Source organism: Onychomys torridus, chromosome 18 (genome assembly GCF_903995425.1).
Source record: "Onychomys torridus chromosome 18, mOncTor1.1, whole genome shotgun sequence".
NCBI classification, from domain to species: Eukaryota; Metazoa; Chordata; class Mammalia; order Rodentia; family Cricetidae; genus Onychomys; species Onychomys torridus.
The window spans coordinates 37,101,596-37,109,685 of NC_050460.1; positions in this window are offsets into that span (position 1 = coordinate 37,101,596).

Genomic DNA, 8,090 nt, shown 5'->3' on the forward strand with positions numbered 1-8,090 from the left:
TCAGATTCATCAATACGCTTTCTGTTATATGACAAACTTTTCCTGGGGAAATCACACACACACACACACACACACACACACACACACACACACACACACACACACCCCTACTCACCCAGAAAGGGAATCCACAACAAACCCAACTAATGATTGCACCAAAGTCCAAGTTGATGAACCAGTGAGTGTTTTATGTTCACTATCAAGGATAAGTGTGAAAGGTTACTCACAAGTAGAAGGAATGATTCAAAAGCAGTTGCGTTAATGAAAAGCCCACCCCTACACAAGTTCACGCATTAAGGAAAGCTGAAACCCCAGGTTCTCTACATATCTTGCAGGCAGCTCAATGGTCCAAGAATCATATCTCACTGCTGTTAGGATGGTCACAGTACCCACCACATAGCAGTTATTTGCTCCTTTTTACACTAGGGAGCAGCCATGAAGAAACTTCCAAGTTTCTCTTCTTCCAGGTGTGACCTTTTCTTGGCCTCCTGAAGCTCCAGAGTCCTGTTGCCTTCCCTCTGAAAGGGAATGCTTTAATTAAGATGAATCTGCCGTACAATGCATTCTAAGAGTCAAAGGCCATCAAAATTCATATATTTTCTGCTATTTTTCTCTAAAAGAATATATATATATATATATATAAATTATAATAGGAGTAAAAGCCAGTGGATAATAACCCAAAACACCTGAATTCATGAAAATAGAAGTGATTTTATTTTCTTTATGCTTTCTTAATGCATGGTGTGAACCTCTAAAAGACATATGGAGCATATTTTTACACTTAGAACTTGAACCCACTTCTTACATGCTTCCACTTAGCACCACTGAGGGAGAACTATCTTCCTAAGGAGGAAGTTGATGACAGAAAAACAATTTCTTCAACATTTTGAAGATTTATAATTCCATTTGATTGTCTAAAATAGAAGTCAGTAAGATTTAGTACTCTCATCCTTCTCATTTTTATCCTGGCTAGAGAATGATACTTTTAATCTTGAATCTATAGTTGAAACAAAATAAACATAAAATATGTAATGAAATCACTTACATCAAAATCTATTTTTCTTGAATTATGAAGAATGAGCCAAAAGATATACTCAGTTGGTTAGCCTTTCTTCATCTATGCCTATAAGCAGAAGTTAGAGATATTTAATAATGATACTTATTTTGTTCTACTTTTACAAAGCTGGAATATCTTGTTATATTTATGAAAATTTACCATATAGCCTTTAGATGTAGAATAAGAGCATCATTTAATAAGTATAAAAATTGATTCTTAGGGAGGTTAAACAGCCAAAGGGCATAGCCTAGGGTATAGGGTGGTGCATAGAACTGGACATGAATTCAAGATTATGTGTATCAATATTATGTATATTTATTCCTTTCCTATATATTTTGTTGCATTTCCTATTATGCTTTTTTGCCTTTTAACAGTTTAAATTTTTTGTTTCTCAATGTTTTAAGTTTTTTAGATAGCTTTAGATAAAAATTATTGTATAGCATAATATAAAAGTGTTCAGTTGTACAAAAATGTGAAAGAACTCTTTTTTTTGGGGGGGGGGGTTGAGACAGGGTTTCTCTGTGTAGCTTTGCGTCTTTCCTGGAACTCACTTGGTAGCCCAGGCTGGCCTTGAACTCACAGAGATCCGCCTGGCTCTGCCTCCAGAGTGCTGGGATTACAGGCGTGAGCCATCACTGCCTGGCAAAAGAACTCTTTAACCAGCACACTTAGAGCCAACACCTACATTTCACCAACCTTTAATCTATTGAATAATGTCATTTGTCTAGAGATCTATTTGATGCAACATAGAACTTCATTCTTCTGGTAATTATTTGAATATAATGATGTTCTATCCAATTTATTTCATCTAATTTGTGTTTTGATACTTTAAAAATTCCCTTTAAATGGGTGATAGTTGACTCTGCTTTTGTAAGTTTATACTGATCATTTTTGCTTTCTGAATACTAGAGATAGATCATTTATATGTAATGTAATTAATTGGATATAGGTATGCCATTTTACTTTCTCTATGAGTACCATTTCAGTTCTGTGTTTCTTTTCTATTATTTCTTATTTCCATTAAATCTTTAAAAACTACTTCATTTCAGTTCACTCAGTGCCTTCTGACTATCTCTATTAGCTTCATTTTAGGGAATATCATTATAGGGAACACTTTAGACATATAGACTTTGCATCGTACTCGTCACAGAGTTGATTTTCTGGTTAATGCCCTGTCTTTTAAACGTTAACAATGTTACAGCATCTTGCATAAAAAGAAGAAAGCATAAAACTATGCATATTTTACCTTTTATTTCATCCAGCATATTTTTGTCAAATATATGTCATAAACTGTATATTTTATAAGTACTATGCATGTTCTATAATACAGAATAGAATATTTGATTCTAATATTTATTTATTTTCTAGAAGTAAACAGTTTGCATGCATCTAATTATCAGTTTTTCAAATCTCAGATTCCATTTAAATCTTTTGCCTGAATAACTCACAGGAAGATTTCCTTTAGATTTTGTCTTCTGACCAAAATAAAAATACATTCAAGTTTCACATATAAGTATGTCCTTTTTTTGCATTTTTTTCTTCGTGGGTATAGAATTCCAGGTCGCTGGATAATTTTTCTTTAGTAGCACTCTGGAGTTATCTGCCACACTGTTCTGTATTCCACTATTTGTGATAAGATATTAGTCTATGTAAACTCCTCCTGCATCCAATTTGGAGCTTTATTATGAGTCTTTCAATATTTTCTCTTTCTGCACATACCCTTTTTGGACTTGGGTAAATATTTTTCCCAGTCTCTGAAGTTGTTAGCTGCCAATAAATTTAGATAGCATTTGGAAACTCCTTATTTGAATATTTTTCTTCTTTGTTTTCTCTCTCTTTCCGTTCTAGAATTCTAGCTTTATTAACTGCTTTGATATGGTTCTCTAGGTCCTCAGCTTCTGTCTTCTGATTTGCTCTGTTTTTTTTTTTCTTGTCTTTGGTTTCTCGATTGTATTCATTTATTCTCGGGGCACTTCTAGACATCATTTCTAATCTTCCATTAACTGTAGTCAGTAACAGTTCAAAAATTTAGATTTTGTATATTAAACTGCTCAGATCTCCATATGATCTTTTCTATTAAGTCCTCATATTTTCTACTTGTTAGATGTACATATGTCTTTAATAACTATAGATATTGAAAAAATATGATAAACTTAAAGTCTGCCCTATCTCAGGCTCTGTATTCATTAACAGCTTTCTTTTTCTCATGGCATGTCTTCCTGGTCACTTGAAAAATGAGTAACTTTTGGATGATCTCCAAAGAAGTGTGAGTGTAAAACTCTAGCGATTCTAGGCTCTGCTGTATTTTTCCAGAGAGAACTGAACACCCAGCAGGCAGTTAACTCATCTCAACTTGAACCTTAAGGCCAGCAGTAGGTGGGAGCTGAAGTGTTTCATCACCCTTGGCTGCATGGTTTCCAGTCTCCCTCTGGTCCTGTAGACAAAGGATCAGTAAAAGGCTGGAGGAAGATTTACATTCAAATCTGAGGCACTTCACCCTTTTTCCTTCTAGCATTCTTCCATTCCTTAACTTTCCAGCCATTATGATTTTTTTTTTCTAACTTTGCCCTTGAGTCTTCAATTGAATAAGACTAAATATGTCCTCCATGTTAGGCTGGTGAACAGCTTGTCAAAGGCCTATAATTCACAGGCCCACATTTGGTTGCTCCCTTCCTCTTGAGTTCATTGCTCTTTAGCTTTTAATTTTTTCCTTAGGAGGTCTTTGTTGAAGAAACACAATTTCACTATGGGAGGAAATAGAACAGAGCTAAAGTTACCTTTGATCCCCTCTTGTTAGTACATATTTAGCTCTTGTGATAATTGAAGAATATTACTTTGCCTTGGTACACAGAGCCTGAGTTTTGGAGTTGAATTATTAGTATTTTTGCTGACTAGCTGTTTGGATTCCTAGTTTATCATTTATATTTTAAAAAGATTACTAATAGTAACAACCATTGACCATCAGAAACCAGCATCAATTTTAAGCATAAAATGAATGACTCTTGTAAAGCTATTATTATAGTAACTGGTACATAGTATTTGTTTATATTATTATTGTTATTATTATTATTATCATTATCATTATTATTACTGATTAATGCTCTGTTAAAAGACATAAATGTTCTATAACCTGTACGGCAGAACTCAGGGTACTAAATTCACAAAGATATTTCAATAGCCAACTTCAAATTAAGTCTTGTATCACAATACACTGACATCCTTTGAAGGACCAAAGAAAATAGACAAACATACAAATGTGCTTGGAGACACCTGCTTGAGGGAAATGAGAATTTTTCTAGCTAAGATGCTGTGGAGTTCTGGGCCTTTGGCCACTCATTTTATGTGCCTGACTAAGTTCAGATGCTATGTGTTGACTAGACAGAAACTGTGGCTGGGGATCAGATCCATATTTACCGACAAGAGAGTCATGCTGCCTTTGATCAGCAGAACAGATTTATTTTCTTGCATCTGGCCACACGATTTTCTGCCATCCATCTTAACCTCCCAAAAGTCAATGTTATCACTACCGTTGGAATACTAAAGTTTATTTTAAAAATGATTTTATAGTTTTGAATATTGCTCTTGAAAGTCAAAAATAAAGTAAAAATAAATCCACTAAATGAATGCCCACTTTCTCTTCATTTGGACTACCTCTCACAGAACACTTGCGGGGGTGTGGGGTTTTATTTTTTGCAGACGAGTTAATAGGAAAAAAAAAAACTGACTGGAGAGCAGAAAGTGAGTCTGTCTGCGTTTTTCATCTTCTGCAGCTGCCTCTAGCTGCCGATCCTGAGCTTTTAAAATTTAGGGGTATTATGGAAATGGTAAAACTTGTGAAGGGATGCCTCGGGGAAAGAAGTTATAAACTTCACAAGACTCATGAATCATAGGCAAAATTTATTCAGAGTAGAAACTGCCGTGGTTTTCAGACATCACACCGACAGGGTGGCTTTGCTGAGCCACTCCGGCCTGAAACTCACACAGTCTCTGGAAAGGCAGCATCGTTTTCTTGCAGGCTATTCATCTAATGTATATTTTATCCCCAAGGCAAGCATCAAATGAGAGTTTTCCAAATGGTGGTGAAGATTTTTACATATGGCAATGTAATAAATATGAATTAATAATAAGAAGAATACTGTACTCCAAAGCAGATATTTACAGTAAGGCATTAAAAGTGATTTAACAGAAAGCATTGAGATGTAGCATGAAGCAATGCTTAGAAAAATATTACAATTCTATGGGGGCCTCTAGCTCTAATATTTATTTAGTCCTATAGGCTGGAAGCTTCCTGCTCTACCAGCAACACTGGTTAATGCTACAATTCCATGGCATCTGCGTCCCCTTCTGCATGTGAGAATTGATGAGCCAAGTCTTCCTCTACTTACAATTGAATATTTACACCCAATATTTATTATTACTTTCCTCTCAAATAACTAGCTACACTTTCCTTGAACTAAATTAAAAAGCAGGATGTAAATCATCTGTATATTGTGGTTGCAATTATGTAAAAATTTGACAGCATATGAAAAAGAGGCTAGAAGGAAGTATACAGAGATTATTTTAATTACAGGAGTGTGGTAGAAATTACAAGAGTTTACAAACAGGCATGCCATTTCAACTTTATGGAAGATCATGCTATTAGTTTGATAATAGTGCTTTCTTGTTTTAAAAAAGTTTCCCCAATGGCAAGGAAAGTCTGTCAACTTGAAAACAAATTATCTCACATTTAAATAAATCATCTGTCTACTTTTCAGGAGCTCCTACACTCGCTTCCCTGTCAGTTTCAATTGCAATGAAATGGTTGTATAATTTTCTTACTGAGGTTGGTTGAGCACCTTACGTGGATATGGGCAACAGGGCAGGGCACACCATGTGACTTTGCTTCAGCTGTCCAGTGTCCCTCACCCCCTTTCAATGTTCCTTATTCCACTCCTCATGGGCAGTCCAGTGCCTTTCCTTTTGCTACCAAATTTTTCATTGAAATAATCTTTGAAAGCTTATGTGACCAAAAGGCAATCCAAAGGGTAACCTCTCTGTTCCTCCTCAGGCACACCACTTTCTCTCTCCAGTGTCAACACTCTCCAAGATTGGTGACACTTGTTCATTACCCGGTATTGCTCATCAAGAGGGACATTTCAGTCATAACCACCAGCTTCTTCATAGGCCTTTCACACCATTCCTCCCATCACATTAAATCCACTTCTCAATGCTTTGAGTGAGCCTCACTGTTCTTATGCCTCTTACTCTGCCCCAAATTTTGGCTTTTCCACTCCCTAAAATGTTTTAACTTTTTCCTCACTCCCTCAAAGTCTTGTCTGCTTTGGTGGAGCTTCCAATAAACCATTGCATAGTTATGTGCATGTGTGTATGTATCAACTTATTAGCACAGACATCATTATAATACATAGATTTTACTGGGGACTTATTCTAATATCGGCTTAGTACTTGAGCACAAGTACAGATTTCATTTCCACTTCAGTTCATCCTTACAGAAATATAGGTGGTGTCATTTTTCATTTTAAATAAGAAAAACTCTGAGCTCAGGGCGATCAGCCCATTTTCCTGGCTCATGCTGTCCCAGTAGTGGAAACGGGCCCCAGTAGAGTATGTGTGGAGGACTACCATTATAACTACTGCTTTCTGCCTCATGTCACTCTACTAACTCCCAAATCTGACCTGGCCTTTCAGGTGAACTTTTTTTTTTTTTCTCATGCCTATTCCACCCAAAATATTTATCAGTCTTTCCACAGAAACAACACACCAGGTATTTGTGTTCTTGTTGTTATGGTATAGTATGGCACGGTACGGTATGGTATGCTATGGTACAGTATAGTATGGTAAGTATAGTATGGTATGTGACACACCATAGCATCTGAGAAGGTAAATTTTCTTTTCCCATAATTGCTCCCACTGTGGTCCATTCAATGTCGCTGTAACTGCCACTCATACTCAAAACTCTTCTCTTCTCCTCAGCATTTTCCTCTGCTCTGTCTCACTGGTCAAGACAGTTTGTTGTTGTTGTTTTATTTCCAAGCCTCTATTAGTTTGCAAGAAGAAACACACTCAAAACATGTGTACATATATTACATAGCACGAAAGCCAAGGAGCAAAGTATCCATTACAAAGAAGGAAGACAGCATCCATGAAACAAATGACAAATCTCTTCCCAATCCAATAAGTTAACATAGATGGAAGGAATAAAGTCATCAACAGAAAAAGAAAAGATCCTCACAAATCATGTCATAAAAGCCATATCAAAAATAAAATTACTGAATTCAGTCCCCTGTACAACAAAGGAATTCAACAATTAATGGACAGATGAATAAAATTATGTAGGCCAAAAGGCATAGTGTGCAGAAACATATCAGGAAAACATAAGAGATTTCAACTGGGAGCCACTGGACAAGTCAAAGGTATGAAGAAAGCAAAACACACTCTATAGTGAGAAAACAGCCAGCACTCAGTCATTATAAACTGACCACGGTAAACTCTCCTGTCAGTTCCTTGGCAACCTGATGAGATTTGTGTGACTTTATGAAGTTTACCAGCTACACTTGGGACCTCCATCATTCTCAAAGAGACACCAAGCAGAAGGTCTGAGAATGGGCTCCATGCCATGCACTGTGTTTGAACTCGAGCTTTAGTTATAACCAGCTGTACAGTTACTTAACCTCTCAGTACATCACTTTGTCCCCTAGTAAACTTTGGATAGTAGTTGGACTTATTTTGTGAGGGGCTTCCACAAGTCAAATAAATTAGTATTAATGACATGATCAGACTAGTGCCATAAAGCAATTTAATAAGCCATAAATAAACACTTATGCTTATTGAATAAGCATGTGTTTCTCTGGTGAATCAGTTTTTGTGGCTACCTCTTTGCTACCAAATAAGTTATTAGTTTATTGGTCTACATCTTTAGCATTTTATTCTTCAGAAGAGCAGTCAACCTCATGCCCTGTTCTCTACTGCCTTGTTCTGTGTGCTACTAAATGAAACCAGTGGACTTGGCCATCTCCTTCCCTTCCTGTTCTTC